The sequence below is a fragment of the Pteropus vampyrus genome, unplaced genomic scaffold, assembly GCF_000151845.1.
Source record: "Pteropus vampyrus isolate Shadow unplaced genomic scaffold, Pvam_2.0 Scaffold384, whole genome shotgun sequence".
Taxonomy (NCBI): domain Eukaryota; kingdom Metazoa; phylum Chordata; class Mammalia; order Chiroptera; family Pteropodidae; genus Pteropus; species Pteropus vampyrus.
The window spans coordinates 1368994-1395848 of NW_011889165.1; the positions used below are offsets into that span (position 1 = coordinate 1368994).

General features: G+C 40.6%; 1 pseudogene; it reads left to right on the forward strand.

The window, feature by feature from the left end:
* The first annotated feature begins 17847 nt into the window (after positions 1 to 17847).
* LOC105305423 lies at positions 17848 to 24780 on the forward strand (annotated as a pseudogene).
* Positions 24781 to 26855: the final 2075 nt, after the last annotated feature.

Consider the following 26855-nt stretch of genomic DNA (forward strand, 5'->3'; position numbering starts at 1 on the left):
TGGGATTGCTGCCATTGGCAGGAAATGTGAGGAATCCATCACAAATCTCAACTCCAAATGTGGAGTCTTTCTTGAAGCTTCGTAAAGGGCAGCTAAGGGAAAAATGGTACCACATAACACCCAGAAAGGCTCTCTTAGAGCTCTCATTAAGCGCTGCCAAAGATGTGGAGCAACTGGAGCACTTCGGACTATTAGTATACCAATTAGTATAATCACTTTGGAAAACTATTTGGCAGTATCGACGAAAGCTGAGCATACACACATACCCAACAGAAATGACGTATGCAATAACGGTCACAGCAGAATTATTAAAAATAGTCTTCAAATTGCAAGCAACCCAAATGGCTATTAACAGGAGAATGGGCAAATGAATTGTGGTATAGTCATATAATAGAATACTACATAAGAATGAAAAAAATACACTACTGATACATACAAAAACGTATAAATCTCACAGACATAATATTGAGTGGAAGAAGTTATAAACAAAGAATACACACTATATGATTCCACATACATGAAGTTTAAAAACATGTGCAACTACTCTATGAGAACAGAAATCAAAATGATGATCACCCTTAGGCTATTGACTGGAAGGGGTAAAAGGGAGCCCTCTGGGGTGGTGGGAATGTCCTGTATCTTGATGTGGGTGGTGGTTACAAAGTATATTCATATGTAAAAATGCATTGAGTCATTTACTTAATATCTGTGTACTTTGTATGTTATATCTCAGTTTTTAAATTAAATTAATATTCTTATTGGATCTCTCTGTCCCCCAAAATCCTGTCATCATGGAAGTTGGCTTCCCAAACTTTTCCTCTATTTCTTCACATTTCACCTCACCTCTTGCTCCTCCTCCTACCTTCTAGATTTATTGTTTTCTGGTAGCTTCATGTCCTTCCCTATATAAATCGGTTTATCTGTCTCTAGCACCTTCCATTTCTCCTATCCACTTAGAACTGTAATCGGCACAATGAAAATCCTAACAGTCAGACAGATCAAACAAACAATTCATTTTAGAAGAATATTAGTGAGCTTATAGAAACAGATTTAATTCTTTGTTTCTAGGTCCTCTGAGAGATGGTTACAGTCCTTGAGATAGGGGGTATATAACCCCAGATACTCAGTAAATATGCTGAGTCATATTTAATAAACAATCTTATTCAACACTTACAGTTATGAAACCTGAGGAATTCACAAAGTTCTCATCATACACTCTAGAGCCAGCAATGGATTAAGGTAATAAACAAGAATACTTGGAGTTGAAATCATAAAACTATGTTTTAGAGGCAGCTGCCTGAGAATTACAAGAAAAATACAAGATGGCTGACTTTAATTATCTTCTGTCATTTTTATTACTTTTAATCTTTTCATCTCTCTCTATCTTACTGCCTTTTACTGACCAGACATAATCAGGCAATTCTACGGTCAAAAGGGAATAGAATAACAATAATTCCCTTGGAGTTTGTGGAGGAGAAAAGAAAAAGCAAGAAGTTTAAGCACACTATTAAATCATCTAAACTCTGAAATATAAGAAACAGGCCAGGAAACCATACTGACACCCATTTTCTTGCTCTTGAATACAGCAGAGCTGAGAAGGGTGATTAGTTTCCATTTTATTACACAGGTGAGAGAACTATTCATCTATTTGCTTGGGAAGATACTCAGTGGTAGGTACCTCATAAGAATAACCTTATTTTTCAAATCTGGGGTACACCAGCTACCAATCACTGACAGAACCTCAAGGTTCAAAATCAGAAGTTGAAGAGAAAAAATAAAGACAAAAGGATGATAATACTTACCTATAAAGAATGGCTTGCTTTGAAGTCCGTTTTGAAAGGCCGGGCCAGACTTAGAGGAGAAAAAAAATCTTTTGTTCAAATCCTTCACCCAAGTATAATTAAAAGGCCTAAAAATCTGAGGTGATATAAAAGGCCTCAATAATTAAGCTATCAAAAGCCTATTTGAAGTATAAGCCCTTTTTCTGAGTATTGATATATTACAGGTGTGTATAGAGCATCATATCACACAAACCATTTTTATGTTTAGAAAGGGAATGTACCATTTCTTCCCAGTCCCCCAGGATGACCACCTTAGTTGAATGACTATTATATAAACACAGAAGTTAGCTGCTAAGAAACACACCTTCACTTCTCAGAAAAGTATTCCTGTGTTTATCTTTTGGTGGACCTGGGCTTGCTAGACATAAACTATTCCTCACCAGCAACAAGTAGAAGTTTATTTTTGTCATTTATAAAATAAACCAGTGCTCAGCCAAAGGAAATGACTCTTGGAGGCAGCCCTGTCATAGAAGTATTGTAGGAGTTACAAATGGCTCTGTGGCCCAGGCCATAAACAGTCTTTAGGAAGGCTGGTGCTGAGCTGTTGATATTAAAAATCACCTCATTAATTATATTTGTAAACAATGCAGCTGTCTGTGCTTGCAAGCTGGCTTCCTCAGCATAATAATATTTGTAACAATAATAACCATCATTTCATGCATAGCAATAAATAGTCAATCCAAGAACCTCAAGTGAAATAGCATCTGGGAACTGCCACCTGGTCATTCAAATTACTTCCTCAGAAGGCAAGAAAATTGTTGTTTGTTTTCCCCTCAGAAGGCACTTTAGCAGAATCAACTACTTCACTAGACTTGTTCCCATCTCATTTTTTGAAAGGGGCAAGTCAATAGCTAGTGTGGGAAAAGTAACAAAACCAAAAAGGAAGCCAAGAGCCAAAAGAAGTGGAAGAGCTAGCCAGAAAAGGATGTCATGGGGTATAAGTACCAGAGGAAATGATGGGAAAGGAGCACAACCCTTCCTCTAGTGAAGGATCAGTGAGGTCAGTGTTATACCTTAGGGTACCGGTTAACCAGCCATGCCTCCCCAGTACTCATTCAGTTACACTTTTATCCTATACATATTTATTGAATGCCTACTATGTGCCAGGTGTGTACCAGGTGCTAGAGAAAATTCACAAGCAAATATCCATTTTAGATGCCTGTTGGTGATATAATAGGAACATTACTAATTATATAAATTGAGTGGTCTGTTATTCATTTTCTTTAAAGTCATATTCTCAGAGCATATATTTCTAAAGTTAGCCCAGCTTAAAATTGTTAAAAACAAGAGAAAAATACATTTTCTGTGTAACGAGGTAAGCTAGAATTTCTAGACCTCTTTCCACACAAGAGGACAACACCTTCATACCTCATTTATGCCTCCTCTGCATGTAAATTTTGATTCTGAACTTCACCACAGAGAGATAAATGTGGTATCTAATTCCAAAGCATTACCCATTTTCTCTGTCTCTGTCCCTCTCTTTCCCCTCTCACTCTGTGTATATATTAATTTTATAGATCTTTTTATTGTCTGAACTACACTGGTTGCGTGAGAAGCAGAACAATAGGCCAAGAAGTTCCATTTCACACATGCCATCCTTATAATTCAAATAGGACAATAAAAAGAGAGAGAGAGAGAGATCTATAAACTGGTGATAAATCAGTGTCCTAAACCAAATTAACCATCGAAATAGATTATCATAAAAATAATGCCATGAAAAATATTCTTCACCTTCCTGGTTCAGCTGCCTATAATGGAGAGAGGGAGGGTATGTGTCCATGTATATTTGTACATGCCACATACACATTCAGAGATGCACACATAGACCATATACACAGATACACACATGCATACGCACACCCACACACTGGTGAAGTAACTCAGAGGCTGTCAATTTGCACATGCTGCTAGCTCCTCTAGTAACAGGAGAGAGCTAAAAAACTCCAGGATCGATCATTAGCTTTTCCCAGTTTCTAAAGCCCAGCTTTCATTCGACATGGTAAATGACAGTGCCATGTGCCAAGCATTGTGTTAGACCCTGAAGATACAAAATGAGCTAAAGAGAACACAATGCTTGTCCTCATAAAATTTCAAGTTAGGGCAAAACAGATAGACATTAACCAAATAACTACACAGATAAATTTTTTAAAACTATAAATCCTGACAGGTGCCATTAATAGCACAGGCTGCTCTGAGAGTACATACCAGGGGAACATTTCCTAAGTGAGGCCAGGAACAGGGCTTTGGGCTACACAGAACCAGTAGGATCTAGAAAGATAGAAATAGCCCACCAGCAAGCAACATTCTACATAAGTAGGAGGAATGAAACACTATTTCACAAAAGAAGAAAAGGATAAGGAAACGTGATTGGGCCTCAGAAGCAGAGAGGAGGGGCGCTGTTCCCACCAGAGGAAATGACATCTACAAAAACTCTGAGGATGGAGGAGTGATGGACCATCCCAGAACTGAAAGAAGGTCACAAAAAGCAGAGAGCACGTGTAGGGTAGTGTCAGATAAGACAGGGGAAGTCAGAAGAAACCAGATCGTACAGATTATTAACATGTGGGGGAAGGGAGAATGATGGAAGCTGGTGCGGGTTTTCTTTTGGAAAAGTTCACATAGAGAAGAGGTTGACCTGAACGAAGCAGGATACTAGAAAGACGGTTGTCAGTCCTGCTGCCAGTCCTCCATACTGGTCTAGGAGAGAGATTAGACCTGAGTCTAATGCTAATTAGCTGTGTGACTTTGGATAATTTGCTTCACCTCTTTAAGCCTCAAATTCCTCACCTGTAAAATGGCAATAATAATGGTTTTAGTGGGGATTAAATGAGATCATGGCTGTGGAGTGCCTGGCCCACTGTAAGCCTTCAATAAATGTTAGCTATTGGTGATGCTGAAGATGGGGAGAAATAGACAGAGTAAAGAATTATAAATAGTCTTACCAGTAAGCAGTCACCCTACCTAACCATCACTGGGAGGAGTGAGACACCTTTTCTTTCCTAGGAGAAAGGTCAGAGAGGAATGAATGGGGGAAAGTGATTGGTACCACTATGAGAAGTTTCCCAAATTTGATACAATTCATGTTCCTTGTTTTAATAAGCACTGTCAGTAATATTTAAGTAGTGAAAGGTATCCAAGACCATGAAGAAGAGTACTTACTAAAAAAGAGTAATTGCTTAAACCAACTTTGGGGAAACAGCAAAAAGATTACAGAAAGGTAAATAACTTGCCCAAGGTAACAGCTATTTTTGGCTAAAGCCAGGAGTTGAATCTAGGTTGAACTCTAAGTTTGTGCCTTTTACAGGACGGGGCACAACCTCCAGGAAAGCCCAAACTCAACCCTCCCTTTTCCAGAAGTTTTCAGTCTAGTCAGAAAAACAAACAGCGAACCACAAGAAACAAGGTACTCTTGAAAGTCTAGTTCTGTAGCTTACACTGAAAATTATGATGACAATATAAATTGTTTTGGTGTTTTAACAAGTAGTGTCAAAATAATAATACTATAAAATAGTTCTTGCTTTTGTATCTAATAATGTCACTTTGAGGGCTCTATCGAAAAGTACACAGTTAATAGCAAAGTTAAATAAAAGAAAGCAGCATTATTTGCTGATTGCCAAAGGCAACTGTTATGTATTTTTTAAACAAGTTGGATGATAGGCTATTTACATAACTAAACTTCTAATGCAGTAAGAAAATAAGTTATCCTCTGTGTTAACGACAGACTTGAGGACTGAGAGACTTCCTTAATTAAATCAACCAGAAGCTTTAGGTAGAACCTTCTTATAAAGTAATTGATCCTGAAATTAAACACTCATTCAAAATACAGACATAGGACTTTTGGTGTATCCCCTACAAAAACTCACTCACAAAAACCAGAACCGATTTCCCCTAGTTGATCCTTGAGGGTGTCTCCTTTAAACTCACCAGCCTCTTCTGGTAGAAGATAAAATCATGCAGGAGTATGGATTAGCTATCATGTCATTATAGCAGACACAGCCGTCTGTTACAGGTAAATTGCTAGGCAATGTAATAACAATGCAGTTTATTTACTGTGCAGGGTGCTTATCTACAGAAATGTTCCCGACAAACAAAGAAAGGCGCAGCTAAAAGCCTTTTCCTTAGAATTACAGGCTGAAGCTATGCCAGCACCTTCAGAGAATAAAAATGCTAAATAATCCTTGTATAAACAGTCCCTAAAAACCTAAAGCATTTCCTAACAGAGGAAGCAAAAAAAAGCAATCGGCAGATTGATTGTCCACAAGGTCTTTCTCAGGCTCCCATCACTATCTACCAAATCACATCCCAAGGTGAGATGGGATGAGTACTGAAGACCCGCCAGGCTACGTCCAGATGCAGAGCACTCATGCTTAAATGTTGGGATGATGACAGTGATGATGACAACAATGAGATAGACTTCCCTTTGTTGAATGCTTATCATCTGCCATTGCATTTTCCAACATTACCTCTCTTAATTATCAAAACAACTCTATAAGGTTGGTCCTATTTCCCCCATTTAATAGTTAAAGAGATTCACAGTAAGGAACTTGTTCACTAAGCTGTTAATTTGAGATTCAAAACAGGTCTGCCTCCCTCCAAAACCAAAGCTCTTAATCTAATACTAGACTGTTCTCAAGAACCTGAGGGACTCGCCTGGGATTGGACTTAACATACATATAGGACTGCTGTCCTCTCCTGCCATAGGCTTCCACCTTATGTACACATCCCACCCAATGAAGCACCCACTGGGCTCACACTTTGTGCTCCACAGTGAAGACCGGTAATACAAAGGGCACTGTTTTGCTGAAAACCTAGTAGATGCTTTTTAAACATACAGACTTCCATGAATAGAATAAGTGAACTAATAAATGAATGAAGAAACCCAATTAAGGAGTCTAGGATGCAGTCTAGAAAGACATGACTGGAATATGATTGCTCTAAAAGAGAATTATAACTTAATCAATAGTATTAACATATCTGAAGAAAGAATGTTTCCACAGAAGGAAGGTGGTGTGCTCAGAGTTCAGCAGTGTTTATCCAATTGTGCCAAAGGGAGAGAAGGAGTTATGTCTGATAGTAGATAGAAAGATGTACCAGGATTATTTAGTTACTTCCATAGACTTTGTGTGCCATATACCTTGGTGTATAACAGGCACTGTGATTAAATACACACACACACACACACACACACACACACACACGCACGCACGCACACACGCACACATGCACACACACACAGAGTTCCTAACACAGAGGAACCTGAAATGATAGCGGGAGGGACCAACACATAAATAACTCTTAAATGCTAAGTGCGACATTAGAGGCACGTGAAAGATATCATGAAGCATAGACAAGATAAACCTAGTCCAAGGTCTAGGAAAACTTCCTGCAGTGACCCTTGAGCTATGTTTCAATTAATAGGCAAGTGTCACCTAGGCCTTAAAAGACACAAAGGAATTCTAGACAGAAGGACCAGAAGTTGTTCACATCACAGCAGGTTGTGGATAAAAGTATTAGTTCAGAAACTGAGGATGGAGTATGTTCAATAGCCTGAGATTTATCTCAAGGGAATTAAAGAACCACTGAAGGATGTTAGCTGGAAGGTATCAAAATCAACTTGCATTCAGCAAGATCATTCTGGCAGGAATATAAACAATAGATATAAATGGAGAAAAGCCGAAAAGGCCCAGAGACCAGTTAAGAAGCTATTGTCTAAGACCCTGGTGAGGACACTTCCTAGGTCAATGGTAGCTAGGATAAAGAGGAGAGGGACGATTAAATATTTAGGAAGTGATGTTATTGACTAGTTGGAAGGAGAGAGAAATCTAGGATGATTCCAAGTCTGGCATGAATGATGAATTAGATGGGAAGGATGAAGGAGAGGTGAGGAATCTAGGATTACTCCAAATTTCTGGTTTGAATGACCAAGTTAATGGCGATATCATGAACTAAGATAAGAAATATAGGAATATAGGTAGAACAGCAAATTTGTATTTAAAAGATGAAAATAACTTTTGTTTTGAAAATGTGTCCAATGGGCACAGCCAGGTAGAGCTGTCCAGTAGGCTATTGGACATATAAATCTGAAAATCAGAAGCTTCATCAGGGCTGAAAGTAAATATTGGAACATCATGAGCAAATAGATGATACTTAAAACCATGAGGGTGAAAGAGATTAGCCAAAGATAAGTAGAAAGATGATGGATGGATGGATGGATGGATGGATGGATGGGGAAATAAGCTAATTAAAATAAGATACTATATTAACTAGCTTTAATTTTTGGAAAATTTTAAAACTTTTACTTGAACTTAGATGAAAAAAAAGCTAAAGAAAGTAAAGGAAAATAAACTTCGGATAGAAATTTCTTTGCTATAAATGGTATTATTTCTTAAAAGAGCCCTCTAGGCTAAGAAAAAAATGATAAAAATGCATAAAGTGGCAGAGTCATTTTTAAAAAATCAACTTCCTGCTAAGAAAGATGGGAAAATTTGTGCTCTCTCACCTCCACCTATATCCCCTGGTCAGAATTACCACTACTAGTCTTTTACTGTGACTACTCAATTCCTGAGTCCTTTGCTTTGATTTACCTCATACATGGCTGAATCTTATCATTGAGTAATTTTTTTTCCGAGAAGTTTTCATGCATTCTGTATTTCTTGAGTTTGTTGATGAGTGATAATGTTTACCTGTTATCTTTACATTTGACCAACACCTTGGCTGGGTATAATATTCTTGAGTCGTATATTACTTCATTGGCTTCTGGGATTCAGTTAAAGTCCAAAGCCAGCCAGATTTTCCCCTTAATAAATAAGTGACTTGCAAAGACTATGTCGTTAACCAAATGGTAGGGGAAGGAAAATTCAAATAGTCTCTCAGCATGCTTGGCTCTTTCAGTTTTCAGGTGGACAAAGCTCTTCCTTGGCAATAACAAAAGGCAATGTTAAAAGCTACAACACCATCTCTGGCTCATTAAATCTCTCACCCTTGAAGACTGTTCAGATGTCCTATACCACCCTTTAAAGCTTTCTGCTCCCTCCTTGCTAGACAGAATAACTATATTCATATAGCCAATATGACACTTATGGTTGTACGTATGCCTGTTTCTCTAGTAAATTATAAACAGCTTGAGAGGAGAACCCTGTTTTCTTTATTATAATCCCAGAAGTTATCATACTAATAAGGCCAATAGGGACTCAGATGTTTACTGAATAATCTATCTAGTCTCACTTTTCCCCACACATATCTGAGAGATTCTTTAGAGCACTCATGCTCAGATTTGAGCATGCCTCAGCAGTAGCATCACCTGGAGGACTAGTTAAAACAGATTCTCAGGCCCATTCTGAGTTTCTGATTTAGGAGGTCCGGGTAGGGCTCAGGAATTTACATTTTTAACAAGTTCCCAAGTGATGCCACACTTGAAGAACCACTAATTTAGAGCACCATTAGAAAGAAATAGGCTTCTGACCAAGATGGTGAAGTAGGTAAGCATTGTCCTCGCCTCTTCCAACAACTAACTAAAAATACAACTAAACTACAGAACAACCATTATGGAGAACTGCCTAAAGTCTAACTGAACAGAAGTCTTATAACTAAGGACATACAGAAGAAGCCATGTTGAGACTAGTAGGAGGAGCAGAGACATGGAACAGGCTGATTCCACACCCACATGTGGTGGTTAAAATTTAGGAGGGATGCTTTGGCTATGGAGGTCCCCCCTGAGAAGAGAGGGGTCCCAGCCCCACACTGGATTCACCATCCCAGGTTTCTAGTGCCAAGAAGAGAAGTCCCCACAACTTCTGGCTCTGAAAACCAGCAGATATTGTGGCTGAGCGAGATAGAGGGCAGCTGGAGTTCCAGGCATTCCTCTTAAAGGGCCGCACATAAACTTCCTCACCAGTGGACTCACTCACTCTGATCTCCAGCACTGGAACAGCAACTTAAAATTAAAGGCATCCGGGACATAAAGGAGAAACTAAACTGTCTGTTTTCAAGGCAAGGACTGGAGGGGCAGCTTTCTCCTAGACTGAAGTGCTGGCAGAGACCATTGTTCCTTTGTTGAGCCCACCCCCCAACCAGACTGCACGCACAGGTAGGTGGCATATCTCAGGCTCCATCAACCTGGCTAACACTGTTCGTCCTACCCTGGTAATTCCCTGAGACCCCTCCCCACCAAACTTGTGAGCCTACCCAAGCTGCTTCCAATGGCTTTTACATACAAATGGCCTGTCTCGGCTCAGGCTACAGACTTTCCTGAAACCTCTCAAAGGTTCACAAACCCCAAACAAGCAGTATCTGGCCTCGGTGTGCCTTGTATCTCTTGCTAAGCAGCCCTAAGCCCAGTGCTAGTGGCAGCTGGCCTTGGTTCACAGCTTAGACTCTCCCAGGAACCACCAAGACCAGCACAGGTGGCAATCACTTGCAGATCACTTTGTAGCACTTACCAAGTGGCCCCAGGCAGGGCACAGGTAGCAGCCCATCCTAAGAGGCCCCAGAACAAAGGTATCCACTGGCCAGCTTCAGACCACACCAGAGCACCACCCAACCACCTCCACAAATGACACACCCAAAGGGCAGACTCAGCAGGCACCAGAGTCCCACTAAAGCAAAGCCTACTCCGTGGGGTTAGACTCTGCATAGCAGTTTCTCCACTGTACTCACAGCCAGTCCTCACAAAGAATCAGCCTGAGGGTCACTTCCTCCCATTGATATACTAACAGCAATCAAAGCTCAACTATAATAGGAGGGCACACAAAACTCACACAAGGGACACACCTGAAGCACCTGGCTCAGGTGACCAGGAAGACTGTGTCTTTGAGCCCCACAGGACACCTACTACATAAGGTCACTCTACCAAGACCAAGAGACATAGCAACTCTACCTAATACATAAAAGCAAACACAGGGAGGCAGCCAAAATGAGAAGACAAAGAAACATGTCCCAAATGAAAGAACAGAACAAAGCTCCAGAAAAAGAACTCAACAAAATGGAGAGAAGCATCCTACCAGATGCAGAGTTCAAAACACTGGTTAAAAGGATGTTTAATGATCTCAGCGAGAGCTTCGATAAAGAGGAAACATAAAAATAGAAAATTTTTTTTTAAGTCAGAAATGAAGAATACAACTAGTCTCACTTTTCCCCACACATATCTGAGAATATATCAGAGAGAATTAACAGTAGATTAAATAAAGCAGAGGATCGAATGAACAATTTAGAAGATAAGGTAGCAGAAAACACATGATCGGAACTGCAATAATTTTTAAAAATCCAAAAAAATGAGGATAGTTTAAGGGGGCCTCTGGAACAACATTTGCATCATAGGGGTACCAGAAGGAAAAGAGAGCAAGGAATTGAAAACCTATTTTAAGAAATAATAATGGAAAACTTCTCTAACCTGAAGCAGGAAATAGACATACAAGCCCAGGAAGTGCAGAGAATTCCAAACAAGGTGAATCCAAAGATGTCCACACCAAGACACATCATAATTAAAATGCTAAAGGTTAAAGAAAAAGAGACAATCTTAAAAGTAGCAAGAAAAAAAGCAGTTAGTTACCTACAAGGCAGCTCCCATAAGATTGTCAGCTGATTTCTCAAGAGAAACTTTGTGGGCCAGAAGGGACTGACAGAAAATATTCAAAGTGATGAAAAGCAAGAACCTACAACCAAGATTATTCTACCCAGCAAAGCTATCATTTAGAATTGAAGGACAAATAGCTTCCCAGACCAAAAATAAGCTAAAAAAGTTCGTCACCACCAAACCAATATTACAAGAATGATAGAGGGACAAGAAAAAGAAGGAGGAGGAGGAAGAAGAAAATCAAAAATATAAACAAAAAGTCAATAACTATATAACTGTCAACAATTACTTTAAATGTAAATGGATTATATGCTCCAATCAAAAGACATGGGGTGATTGGATAAGAAAACAAGACCCTTACATATGCTGCCTACAGGAGACTCACTTCAGATTGAAAGACACACACAGATTGAAAGACGGAAAGTGAAGGGATGGAAAAAGATGTATCATAAAAAAGCCTGTAACAAGAGACAAAGAAGGACCCAGTACTTCCACTTCTGAGTAATTATCCAAAGAAACCCAAAACATTAACTTGAAAAGACATATGCATCCATGTTTGTTGTAGCATTATTTACAATAGCTAAGATATGGAAGCAAGTGGTACATTTATACAATAGAATTTTACTTGGCTATAAAAAAGAATGAAATCTTACTATTTGCTATAACATGGGATGGACCTAGAGGGTATTATGCTAAGTGAAATAAGTGAGACAGAGAAAGACAAATATCATATGATTTCACTTATATGTGGAATCTAAAAAAATAAACAAAAGAGAAACAAAATCATCGATAACAGAGAACATTTGATGGTTGCCAGATGGGAGGAGCATTGGAGGGATAGGTAAAAAAGGGGAAGAATTAAAAAGTATAAATCGGTAGTTACAAAATAGTCATGGGGATGTAAAGTATAACACAGAGAATATATTCAATAATGTTATCATAACTATGTGTGGGATCTGATAGATACGAGATTTATCAGGGTAATCACTTCATAAGGTATATAAATGTCTAATAACTGTGTTTTACCTAAAACTAATATCTTGTACATCGACTATAATTGAAAAATAAAAAAAAATTTTTTTAAAGGAACAAAAATAAATTAAACAAATCCTTGCAAACTAGGAATAAATACAGTTTAGAAAATAAGCTTATATGTACCTCCCAAACCATCAAAATCTGGTGGGCTAAGTTACTCCTTATATCATAAGCCTAACATAAGCTCAAATGTTAAGAGTATGTGGACCATGAGAAAATATATCTTATGACATTTCACTTAGTTTTTCTTTCTTGATTAATTTTATCACTCATGAATAAGTACCTTTAATTTGTGTTATTTACCATGATTCTCTAACTACTATACTGTAACTATTAACTACACTGACATTCATTCAATTCGATATTTGTTTAAAAATCCATTCCTCTCTCACCTTATTCTGCTTTCTCAGGCTTTTATTTTTCTGTCTTCTTATCTGCTAAGCACATGAGATCATTGTGATTCTTGTGTAAAAACTGCAAAACCACCAATAGGCACATATTCCCTTCTATGCCATCCACACCATTTCTTCATTTAGTCCCTGAATAGGATGGTCTGTGGTCCCAAGGCTTCTAACGCAACCCATAAATGGTGACTTTTGTACTCCTTTTCTTAAAGTGTTTAACTTTTCTGAGCACCCTGGTTTTCTGCACACTAACAGGCACTGCAGTGCACTAATGCTGCATTGCAGTGCCACCTAGAGTCTGCTGCAAGTAGAGACCCAGAACTAACCAATTCTGTGCACTCACCACCAGCTGGCTAGTTAAAGGAAAACATTGTCATTCTAGATTCAAATGAATACTTGCTCTACAAGAAATGGTTCAGTGTAAGGTCAAGGAGGCCTCTCATCTGGAACTTCCATCTGGAACTATAGATTGTTAAATCATCATTTGAAATGATGTCATCAGCTTAAATTTTTGCTTCACATTAGGATTTTAACTATGAAGATTTGTATATAAAACATCTTCATGGCAAGAGACTTTCAGTGGTGAAGGTATAGAAAGGAGGAAGCAGCAGCTTCTGGGCCTATCGGTTCTGCTTCTTGTGGTCGTGGCTATAGTTGAGCTTTGTCAAGATCTGCAAGATGAAAATCAGCTTGGCCTGGCTGGGGAGCTAGGTTGAAATGGAGTGCTTGAGCATTAAGCAAGCAGCATCTGCATTAGAAGCTGAGGGTCCATTAGCTCTCATTTAATGTTTCTTCTCAAGCAGATAAGTACAGGCATCAAACACCCTGGCCCTTTTATGACACATAAATCACATCAGTGCCTTCCATGGAGACTCCTGTTTGCTAAGTGAATAGTTAGACCAGGAGCAAGGAAGCAACATTTCAGTGCACTTAGAAACCCAGGGGGATGAGCTGATTGCACAGGGAAGGGCCAAGAATTTCTCCTTGCAATTTAATGATTAAAACCTTTCTCCTGCTTGAGAACTGGCACATAGTTCCGGACCTTCCAGAGGCAGCAGCTCACACAAAGGGCTACCCTTGATCCCAGTTCTGCCATTAACTTCTTTCTCAGGGAGTTGTTTTCTGCAAGACCTGCTGAGTGGAGAGCAGGCTTTGAGACCCCATGTCTTGGCCCACCGCTAATTGGACTGAGGTGGACCTTTTTCTACATTCAATCCACAGGATCTGTCTCTTGACAATTTATTCCAAGAGGCACAGAGATTGAGGGAGCCAGGAACTGAGCCATGTTAATGATGAAAGTCTATGATCTTGGGCTGCTGAGGCCCTTGGAATTTCCTGGCTTCTGTCCTTCCTACCACTGCAGCTTTTCTATAAATTCTATGAGTGCTGTACCTAAAAACAATTCGAATGGATTCAGCTCCTTATTACTAAAATTGCTAAGAAACTCTGAATCTTAGAACACATATCAGACTCAGGTTAGGACTTCTGCTCCCTACTCCACTCTATTGTGGAGAAACCTCCACAGCCAGCAGTCAGCCCACCAATGCTCCTGTCAGTCAGCCAAAGGCAGGAGTTGGCTACTGCCATGGGGACAAGGGGAGGCAGTGGGGTTAAGAGTGTGGTCCACAGACTGCTGCCAGCTCATGATCTTACAAGTCTGAAAAAAGAAAAGTACAGAAACTGAGAGTAAGCGTATAGGAAGTTTTATAATAGTTTTTCAGAGCAATTTATTGTCTATAAAATCTAATAAAAGCAGAGCTTGTATTTTGTATGTCTTCCTTTTTTCATTCATTTTCTAGTGTTTATTGTATTTTACAAAAGAATATCAGTTCACAAATGATTGGAAATAATTTATTTAAAAAAAACCACATAGGTCCTCTACTGTCAATAGCTTGAAGAGAACTACTTCAAATCCCCTTCCATGTTCCGGACCAGGCCTCTTGGCCATTCAGCTGGCAGAATCTCGCTTAGAGAAGACAAGAACACAGTTATGCCTTCTCCCCAAGGAAAAGCAGTGATTCAGGCAGAGGCAAAGCCTATTGTTCCCATTCAACCATGAGGAGGATCTGTTCTCAGATCAGACTGGTCAGTCAGGGCTCCAAACATTTCAAAAGGGAAAACACCTAAAACTCATAATCCCTGATGGAGTTTAGACAAAGTATTCCAAGAAGGCCAGAAGAACTCTCAAGAACAAACTTTGGGGCTGCATCCAGATGTGAGCCTAGTGGCCCAGCTGGGCTTAGGGAACTTCTAATGCCTCCAGTCAGTGCTTCTCTGTGCCATTTTTCCAGGGACCTCTTACACACGCGCACACACACACACACACACACACGCACACACACACACCTCTCTCTCTCTCTCTCTCTCATACTCAAACTCACACTCCATCCCTCCATGGAGCCAACTTCTCTAGAAAGCACCACTTTCTCTCACAGCCAGTAGAAGGGCACAGACACAGAAGGTGCTTGGCTCTCACGTTACCTTGTTTCCTTGGATAGACTGCACCTGGGTCTCACCTTATCCTCTTCAAGGAAGAGACAAGATCACTGGGGACATAGAGTGGGCCCTTAGGTTATACCAAACCCTCTCAATTCTAAACTCTCTCTGTGTGGGTCCAAAAAATGACATATGAACATGAAAATGCCTTTTTAAAAAATGGTGTCCCTTTAACATATAAAAGTAGAGGAGTATAAGGAGAAGAGGAGGAAGAAATACATGGAGAGTGAGGTAGAAAAGGAGAGGGATAGGCATAAAAGACATGCAGACAAGGACGGAGTCTGTGTCCCAGTGCCTAGCACAGGTAGGCACATAATGGCTCTCGACAAATGTATATTGAATGAATAAAGAAAAGAAGGAAAAATTGACACAGAAGTAAGGAAGGAGAAGGTGCCAAGATAGTATACAGCTGACCAGACTCCTCCTTCCCTCCTGACAGGGGGTCTCACTGCTGTCCTGCAGCCCACCAAGGCAACAGGCAGGGGTGAGGGTCAGCCTCATGGGGCGTGGGTTGCTGGGCAGGGAGACACCTGCATATGGACTGCTTCTCTGAAGCCAGACTCCTCGCTGCTCTTTTTTCTTTTTCACTCACTAAAAAAAAAAAAAAAATTGTTTTGATGCAAAGAAGAGTCACTGATTTCATTTGAAACAATTCCCAAACAGGATATGGAGTATGAAACAACTCCTTGGCCCTTGGCAATTGTTGTGCGCAGGTGTTTCTTGCAAGTGACAGGCTGCACGTAGGGTACTGAAACCCTGGGTGCTTTGGGAGGTGGCGCAGCTGCAGGAGGGTAGCCCAGGGCACAAGGATCTGTTGGCACTGAGCCCTATAGCATCTCCTGCATTTTAGGGATTAGACTCCTTCCCACAGACCTCCTCCACCCCCTTGCTACCCTTACTTCCCATCCCCAGTCTTTGGTATAGTAAGAATTGAGTTATCACTCTTGTTATTTCATATTTAATTCATAAGATAAAAACAAACCAGAGTCCCAAAGAGTCCTAAAGAAAGAACAAAATGGAAAAAAGAATGAGGATCAAAATGAAAGAAAGGGAGAATGAGGAAGACTGCTCTGTAACAACATACCAAAACAGGATGGACTTACCTACACAAGCTAAAACAAACATCTGAACACTAATGGAGTTGAATTAAAAATTCATCAATAAAAATCAGTACACACACACACACACACACACACACACACACACACACGAACATATTTTTAATACAAGTTTCTAAGAGTAAAATAGGAACAATGAGTACTCAAGCATCAAGGAACATCTTCAACAAGTAGAACTTTATAAGTAGCCCTGGACAAACATTTAAACATAGAGTTACTGTATGATCCAGCAATTCCACTCCTAGGTATAGCATATACCCAAGAGAAATGAAAACATAAGTCTACATGAAAATGTGTACATGGATGTTTATAGTAGCATTATTTATAACAGCCAAGAAGCAGAAACAACCTAAACATCCATCGACTGGTGAATGAATAAATAAAATGTGGTATATCCATACATTGGTATGTTACTTGGCAATAAAAAGCAATGAAGTACTGATACATGCTACAATGTGGATAAACCTTGGAAACATTATGCTAAGCAAAATAAGCTAGTCACAAAGGAGCACATATTAAGTGATTCCATTTATATGAAACATCCAGAATAAGCAAATCTATAGAGACAGAAAATAGATAAGCGGTTGCCTAGGGCGAGAAGGGGGAAGAGGATGGCAGGATTGGGGCATGACAGCTAAGGAATGCAGGATTTCTTTGGGGGGAGGTGTTAAAAATATTCTAAAATTGACTGTAGTGATGACTGCTCAGCTCTGTGAATACACTAAGAACTATTGAATCATAGACTTTGAATGGATGAATTGTATGAAATACGTCCTTGTAAAGAAAACTAAATAAAAAAGAGACAGAGAGAGGTCATTTCTCAAGCAGAGAAAAGAAAGGTAGGGCATGTCCAGTGGACCCATTGAATCCTTCTGGCGAGGGAAGGGTTAGGAGGAGAGCATGCTGTCTTGAAGAACCAGGAGTGATTTCTTCACACTCTCTTCAGCCTCATTATCACCTTCAAGGCTTCTGCTCCAAGGCTTCACCAGAGAGTCTTGGGAGGGAGCCCCTCTCCTTCGCCTATGTTTTCATAATGGAAAGGGCTGATAAGTGCTTACAGTGCTACTCTTCCAGAAATATTTATATTTTCAGATTATAGTCATAAAAACTTCAACTATTTGTGCCTTAGGAACGATCTCTTCTACTGGATTTCTGTGTGTTTTATGGAGCCCAGAGGAAGGCAGGGGACTATGAAAGGGGCTCTGGGCATGCCATACATTCTAGAAAAATTCTCACTTCATATGGGTAAATAAAATGTTTGGGGTTTAAAAGATAAATAACTCTTCGCCATCCACAAAGAACAAATTATCCCCAAAAACTCAGCCCTGAAGTTTCTAGACAGCTGATCTTTGACTGTGTTTTTCCAAGACATTACCAGCACCATGAGGCCCATGTCCCCTTTGGTGAGTCCCACAAAGCCAATCACAGGCTCTCAGCGCATTGGCAGCTGCCTCCCTCCTCCTCTGGACATTACCCCTGGACCTTTCTCAAGGCCCTGCCACATCTGGTGTCCCCTCTGATGCTCTACAATACTATCCAAGGCACAGCCAGCTGACCCAGGGCAACAAATGGTCCACGGCAGTCATGCACCCTATGCATGGGTCACCAGGAAAATCTCTTGAATCAGGCCTTGGAGGAGCCTTTCTCTGGTGTGTGGTTGGTAACAATTTGTTTACATAAATAGGCCAGGAAAGAGGCCAGAAGAAAAATACAGCTAAGTTTGTCCGGCCATACTTTCTTGTTCACAAAAAAACAAGGCACAGCAGAATCCCCTGACTTACAACAAAAAAGCAGAGACTTTTACATGACGCTACTTACTCTAAATTACACAAACACTACCTAGAAAAATGTCTACCAGGTTTTCTTGAACTTTACTAAGCCCCAGAATGATGAAATTGACCAAGGTAGTGTCAAAAGCCCCAGAGAATATGTACCTGGGAGGTCTGTGGTTTCTATTTACATTTCATATTTGAATTCTCTCTCACCCAGCCCAATTCCTGTCAAGCCCTTTCTCTGAGCCTGCCTTACTAAAATCTAGAAGTGGTAACTCAGTACCTAGCAAAGGCTTTTATAAACAGCAGGCACTCGGTAAATGCTTTGAGAAAATGATGATTCAGCTAATGAATAAATTAATTAATGATTTTGGAAGTCAAATAGCTTTGAAATCAAGAATATTATAATTTAGTCATCGCTATTTTTGTAATTTCTCTGTCACCTTACTCAAGATGTTCTTAAAGTGAACATAATCCCAGCATCATAGAGCTTGGAAGGGACTTAAGCACTACTACTCTGATTATTTTCAAACTCTTGCCAACAGCAGTGTCTCAAAGGCCACCTCAGGAGACAAGTAGGAGGCTGAGGGGAAAGGCATCTGAGATTTCCATTCCCATTTAGGTTAGTATATTAGGGTAAGGCTAGCTACTTGAAAAAATAAAACTCAACATTTCAGTGGCTTAGCAACATAGAATTTTATTTTATTTTTTCTTCATATAACAGTTTGACATGGGAGTTTCTGACCTGCATGTGGCTCTCCTCCACAGAAACCCAGGCTCCTTCCATCTTGTGGTTCCATTATCCCCTAGGGCCCCAGCCAGGAGACAGGAGAAGAGAGAGGAGAGAGTGAGCACACCTGCTTCTTTACCACCTTATCAAAAGAACAAAGTCCAAGCCAGGTAATCAGAAAGAAAAAAAAAAGAGAGAGAGAGAGACCAATTAATATGGGCAATTGCAATAGCTGAAAAGCCAAACATGGGACAGAAGGCAATCCATAGATTAGCATCAGCAGGAAGCCACTCCCACTCCCGGAACTAGAGGAACCAGCTCTCTGGCTACTTATTCCTCTGAACGACAGAGAAGGTTGCTGGGCAACTGAGACATGGGAGAGCAGCTATTTGTTAAGAGCTGAGACTACAGAGATGTCACCCGAAGCAAAAAAAATCAGGGCTAAAATATCCTGTCTTTTCTTTTCTTCCCTCCCTCCAACTACCTGCCGGTGTTCCCCAGCTCAACCTAACCAGAACAAGGGCAGAAAGCCTGGGAAATTGTAGCTAGCAGAATGAGCAGAGCATGGAGAGGGCCAGGAAACTGATCTGCAGGTTAACAAGCCAGTAATAAACACAATCCATAAGGGACATGAGTCACATTTCTTCATATTTCATTGGCAAAGATTAGTTAGTTACAGAACCTCACTGAGAAGCTAGGGGGTGCTGGGAAATGTAGTCTTTGTCTGGACAACAGTAATATAACAGGAGGAACACAGACTTGTTAGTAACATAACAGGAGGAACACAGACTTTTAGGGGACAGTTAGCCATCTCTGCCACAATTAGATTTGAACAGATTTTCAGTGTATCCAGCAGCTCCATTTTCACATGAGGTTCATGAGGGACAGAACCACAATAAAAAGACCCTGGTGACTCTCTGGGCAACATTATTGTTTCTCCCTCCTTGTGCCATCCCTGGGACCTAGCAGACTGGTGGGAAGAGAAGGAAAAATTAACAGCAGCTGCTTGGTGCCGCTAGGAGGAAGAAGCCAAATGTTCAGAGAGTGCTTGCTCCTTAAATGAGCTGTTGATGACAGGGATGCCCTCATAGGACTTTGGGGTGAACTTGAGGTATAGAAGCATGAAGGAACTGGTAAACAAGGCAGATTTGGCTTCTGTCCTCGTGGAGCTCATGCTTCTACTTTATTTGGAGTTGCACAAAAGGTGCTAGGAAAAAAAGAAGTGAAGCCCAAGGATGAAGGATAACAGACAGTCTTGCTCTGAGCACTATCTCAACCTCCCTGCTTATGTTTCTGCTCCAAACATTTATTTTTAGGCCAAGCTCGTTCCATCATCATCGTAGAGCTGTGCTTACATTCTTAGTTCCTGTATTTATATTTCAACTAATACGGATGACTTCCTACTCTTTAATCTTCACATACTACAATCTATTCTCCCAAAGTGTATTACCACTACACTCCCGAACCTCAAGTAGGTAGGTTGAGGCTTCCCTCCCCATCAGCCAAAGCAGTTCCACTCATTCCTATTTTATACATTGGGCTATTTATCTAATTTGGATGAAAAGTTTTCAAACCATAAATCTAGTTTAATTCCTCCTTTTACAAGTGAGAAAGTGAAAGTTCAGAGAGAGGAGATTTGCCAGAGACCGCACAGCTCATGTGTCATGGGGTCAGGCCCAGGCTTAACCCCAGGTCCCAACCCCAGAACCATGTTTTTTCTAGTATCCTCCCTGGGAAATACTAACAAAATAGCCTCTTAAACACACGTTCCTTGTAGAAAGTGCCAAGAAATTCTCTGCCCCTGAAGATTACATCCACGGGAAATGCTTGTTTTCAGTGTTTTGCAGAAGTGCCTATCTCTTTACTAATCTGGGCTCCTTTCATTGCAAGTGACAGGAATCAACTGAGAATGCTTAGGCCAAAAAGAGGAACTTTATTATAAGGAGCTCATGAAAAGAATGCAACTGGGCCCCAGGTATGAATTGGAACCAGGGATTCAAACAGCTTTAGAAATCTCTCTCCATATACACTTCAGATCTCTCTGCAGGCGAGATTTTTCTACTTTGCTATTCATGTGGCAGAAGATAGGCTCCTCCTACCTGCTCCCCAGGTTTCTGCTCCTAGGCCACTAGCTCCACACACACTCGTTGTTTTGTTGTTTTCGTTTGTTTGTTTGTTTAGTCAGTTTTAATGAATTACCAGTTATATATAATAAAATATATGCTTTGTTAATTATGAAATTCATGAGTTTTGACAAATGTATACAGTCATGCAACCACTATTGCAATTAAAATATAGAACATATCCATCACTCCAAAAAGTTCCTTTGTGCTATTTTCAGTTAATGCCCTCCCCCACTTCCAGCCCTGCAATCACTGATCTATTTACTGTTCATAATATTTTGACTTTTCTAGAATTTCATGTAAATTAAGTCATACAGTATATAGTATGACTTTGTTCGCTCAGCATAATGTCTTTGAGATTGTAGTTATGACCTTTGGTGGTTAGTTCCTTTTTGTTACTCAGCAATATTACATTGTATAAATATAGCACAATTTGTCCATTGTTGATGGACATTTGGGTTGTTTCCAATTTGAGGCTATTATGAATAAAGCTGCTATGAACACTCATGTATAAGTCTTTGTGTGGACTTCTGTTTATGTTTTCATTTTTCTTGAGGAAATACTTTGGAATAAGATTGCTGGGTCATATTTTAAATGTAGGTTTAACTTCATAAGAAACTCTCAAACTGTTTTCCAAAGTGTTTGTGCCATTCTGTGTTTCCACTAGCATCGTGTGAGCATTCCAGCTGCTTCACATCCTTTAAAACAATGGTCTCCAACCTTTTTGGCACCAGAGACCAGTGCTTCTATGAGAATCTAATGCCTGATGATCTGAGGTGGAGCCGAGGCTATGACACTAGCGGCTGGGGAGCAGCTGCAAATATGCAAATACAGACAAAGCTTCGCTCATTGGCCCGCTGCTCACCTACTGCTGTGCAGCCTGGTTCCTAACAGGCCACAGATCAGGGGTTGAGGTCCCCTGCTTTAAAACACTTGGTATTGTCAGTCTTTTTCAATTTTAGCCATTCTAATAGATATGCAGTGGTATCTGATTGTGGTTTTAATTTGTGTTTTCCCAATAAATAATGATGTTTAACATCTTGTACTTTTTTGCTATCATGGCTTTTCTTTACTGAAGTATTTGTTTAACTCTTGTCAATTTTTGAAGAGTTATTTGTCTTCTTATTGAGTCGCAAGAGTTTTCATGTACTCTATATGAGTCCTTTATCAAATATGTGTTTTGCAAATATTTTCTCCTTGACTGTGGCTTGTCTTTTGATTTTTTTAATGATACATTTCAAAGAATAGTTTTATTCTATATAAAGTCCAATTTATGAATATTTTTTCTCTTATGATTCCTAGTCATTGTGTACTATCAAAAAAATCTTTGCCTAATCCAAGGTCACAAAGATTTTTTCCAACATTTTCTTCTAGAAGTGTTATAGCTTTATGTCAATGATCCACTGTAATTTTTATCTATGGAGCATCTCTCACTTGCTTTTATTCACACTCTTTCCCTCGCTCTCCGAACCTAATTCTCTGGGGTGGGACTCTGTCTGGGAGCTCAGGTCAGGTGTTCATTCTTAAACCAATCTAAATGGCCAGAGCCAGGGAAAATCTCTGGAAGTTCCTGCTTGATCACATGCCTGCTCTGGTTCAATCAACAGTGTTCAGGACTCCAGAGCAAAATATGGCTTATATTTCAAGTGCCAACAGAGGCTCTTTGAAAGATTCAAATGCATGCAGCAAAAAGATAGCAGGATTTGGGGAAAAAACAGAGATTCGACCTTCCCCATCATTCTAGAGTCCTTGTGCCCTCTCCCCCGCCCGCCCCCCACCTTGCTTCCCACTGAGTCACAACTCTCCCAAGTGTGCTGCATATTTGGTTACCCTGTGAAGCCCTCTCTGAATACACAACATTGTGAATGGTAAACAAAATTGGCTCCGGATCTCTCCGGCAAAGAACGATTACTCTGAATATAGAGAAAAATCAACCAATAGGTAACTCTAGTATCTGGAGAAGAGGCAGAGCACAGGTAGAGAAAGATTTTTTAACCTTTTTGGCTTTAGTTAACTCAAAGACTGGATGACTCAAGGGAGAGAACTTCTGTCTGAACTAGTATGGAAGCCAGCAACAAGAGCCAAGTCTTGCTTCATCATGGATGCCATGCGAGAACAACTCTGCCACTATCTGAGAGGTCCCAGACTTTATTTTAGATTTTATGCGCCATCTAGGTTGCAATATGAATTCAAAGGTTAACTCTTTTTGCTCACTTATGCATGGGTTATGTATTTGTATTTGATTTCTGTTTCTTACGGGTTTTGTGCCATTTGGAGGGAGGAAGAATAAATTTTAAGCTAATTGGGCTCATATAAGTTCCAAGGAACAAAAAATTTTATGTTTTCACTACACTAACTTAAGCCATCTTTCTTATAAACTAAATTTCAAAAAACTGTAGACTCTTATTTAAACAATTGCTATTTTAGAAATCCCCACTGTTTACTAAAATGTATTTCTGCAACATTTGTGAGTATGTTTTTGTCCCCTCTTATTTGCTGATAGAATTATTTACTGTTCAAATTGTATAATGTAGACAAAGTATTTACAATAGCATTTCTACACTGAGTTTGGAAATTGAGAGATTTCTAGAAATCAGACCCACTGAACAACCAACGATTGTGTGATTCTGGTGTCTCTGAGCTATTTGGATGCGAAGGCTGGTGCTTCTGTTTCTAAACAAGAAACAGCTATCTAAAGAACTACCTAAAGTTTTCATTTTTCCAACTATCAAAATTCTTCTGGTTCACACCAAAAGATAAATGTGTGGCTTGAAAATGGAATTTGAGGGAGAGATATAAGATTGACCAACAAGCTCTTGTTTTCTTTCTAAACTTTGCTTTTATCCTATAAAACCCAACTCCAAAAGAGAGAGAAGGCATGAAAAAATAAGGTTGGCTGTGGCCAGGAGGGCAGCCTGAGACGCTTTGTGTGTGTGTGCTTACCAAGGCCTCCCACGGCTTCAGCTTGGCGCTGGCCCTGCTCCTGGCCCTGCCTTTCTTCTCTGGCTCCATGCTGGTCCTAAACGCCCTCAATGATGAGGTGCTGCAGCAGCTGGAGGCTGAGCTGGGCGCGCAGATGGCCCAGCCTACGTGTGGTGCGGGTGCCCGCTGACCTGGGCACCAAGGCTGGCTTACAGCGGCTTCTCGGCCACCTGCGCGAGCTCCCCAGGCCAGAGAGCCTGCAGCAAAAGCTGCTGATCAACAACGCAGGCGCTCTTGGAGATGTGTCCAGAGGCTTTGTGGACCTAGCTGATCCAGCTGAAATGAATAGCTGCTGGGCTCTGAACTTGACCTCTGTGCTCTGCGTGACTTCCAGCATCCTGAAGGCCTTCCCAGGCAGTCCTGGCCTCAGCAGGACAGTGGTTAACATCTCATCCCTCCATGCTCTGTATCACTTCAAGGGCTGGACACTGCACTGTGCAGGGAAGGCTGCCAGTAACATGATGTTCCAAATCCTAGCCACAGAGGAACCTAGTGTGAGGGTACTGAGCTATGCCCAGGCCCCTGGACACAGACATGAAGCAGTTGGCCCAGGAGACCTCCATGGTCTCAGACATGCAAAAAAGTCCGCAGGAGATGAAGACAAAGGGAGAACTGGTGGATTGTAAGATGTCAGCCCAGAAACTGGTAAGCCTGTTACAAAAGGACATGTTCAAGTCCGGAGCCCATGCTGACTTCTATGGTAAATAAGCCTTGGCTTCCTGGGGCTCTCTTCTTTGTTCTCCCCTCTTTCAGGCACACCTAGGAGCCCTATGTTTCCCACATTCTTCCACAGTGACACCACCAACCCTGCTTTACACAGAGAAGCACTGATGCCTACTGTCCTGCCCTCAGGCCCTGCCAGCTGTGCCATCTTCAGATCACTGGGGTGCTCAGTTCTCAGGGGTCCATGTTGAGCACCCTGAGTTAGGAGGCTTGGGAGAGAGAAATTATGATGTTGGTGTTTTCTCCAGGACCAGAATTTTAGGGATGGGAAAAGCAGAACAAGAAGCTGAAACGTTGAAGAGAGGGGTTGGTCTCTTGCCCATGGCCAGTCCATGGGGAGAGGCGGGTAAGCTGTGTCAAATTAGAGGGCCCAGTGGATTTGCAGATGGCCTGGCAGGGAGGGAGGACAGTGCAGGTTCTGACCCACAGGGAATCCCCTTACGCAGAAAAGCAGGACCAGCTCTTGTATTTCATAACCTCGTTCTAATATCTTCTGACCCCGCCCCTCAGAACCTACCCTTAGTCCCCCAGAGGTGGGGAAGGGACTCCTGAGAGTTTCTGTACATATCAAAGACAGATACAAATAAAATATGAATTGTCCTTTTAAAAAAAAAAATCAACAACAACTCCAACTGACTTAACCCAAAGTTAATTTGTTAGAAAGCAACCTAGTCAAAAGTAATTTGGCTAAAAGCAAATTAATCAGCTAAAGAATTGAGTTGATATAAAAATTTGATTGGAAAATATTGACACCAGTTACTGATTCTTTTCCCAAATATTACTTAAACTTAGAAGCTACCCTCCATAAGTCTCTTCTTAAAAATTATTGAAGGATTTTTTTACATTAAAATTTTTAAGTTCATTTTCAGCCAATCATTCCTTCTCTATTCTGTTTATGATAGTAAAAAATTTGGAATAATCTAACTCTTTAATGATAGGAGATGAGTCCCACGCCTGAACTGCTACTAATATCTGACGAGGAGAAAATTCTGGAATGTTCTAAATTAAATTACAGCTGCTGGAGAGTGAGAAAGACAAAATTGTTAGTCTGTTAATGGCTGCTGGCCAACTAACAAAAGATTGCTCTCATTCCTTCCATTGCCTGTTGGAATGTTGAATTAGTTTCCAGGCGGCTATTTCTACAGATGATTTTAGCCTGGAGCCTCTGCTTGTTGTTTACACATGGGCTTTCCAGACTGCTGCCCACAGCCAATGTACAGGAGTGGACATTTCTTTATGCGGACCCTGGGCCTATCCCAGAGCTGGCCCCACTTCACCTCTCCCACCCCTTTTGCCTATAACTAATGTAAATTCTTTTATACGGCTTACATCTGTCTTCCCACTTCCCCCTATCTGATGTATAAAAACACTTATAAATTCCAGGATGATGAATATGCTGTCTTTTCTACCTAGCCATGTTGCTGAGTTTGGACTCCATGCCCCAAGACCGGTCTTCATTTGGTTAGCATTTTGGCTCAATAAAAACTTACTTTGGAAAAGACTTCAGTCATGCAGTTATTTTTTTTTTGTTTGTCTGTCTGTTTAGCACATGCATGATCTCTATCCTTATCCAGCCCAGCCAAACTTCACATAGAGTCATCTGCTCTTTCTGCTTCTACCTGCTGTCTTTCCATTCTCGCCTTAACCCACACCAATCTGGCTTTGGCTAAGATTATCAATGCCAGCGGCCATCTTATTGTCCAGTTCAATAAACACGTTTCTGTGCTTATCTTACTTGACCTCTCTGCAGTATTGGCTGCCAACTATACCTTCTTTACCAAAATTCAATTCTCTTGGCTGCTATAACAACTCTCCTTTCTGACTTTTTCTTCTATGGCAATTCCTCATTCTCCTCTAAGGATTCTTCTTTTCCCACTTATCTTTTGAAGACCACTATTCCCCAAACCCTTTTGTTCAGATTTCTGCTCTTCTCCCTCCACATGCCCCACCCCGAGGCGCCCAGCCCGCTATGCGCTGAAGACCTTCAGTAGAGCATAATGTGGACTCTCCATTTGAGTCCTTCATTCTATCACAGACTAGCTCTTTTCCCTCCAGCAAGC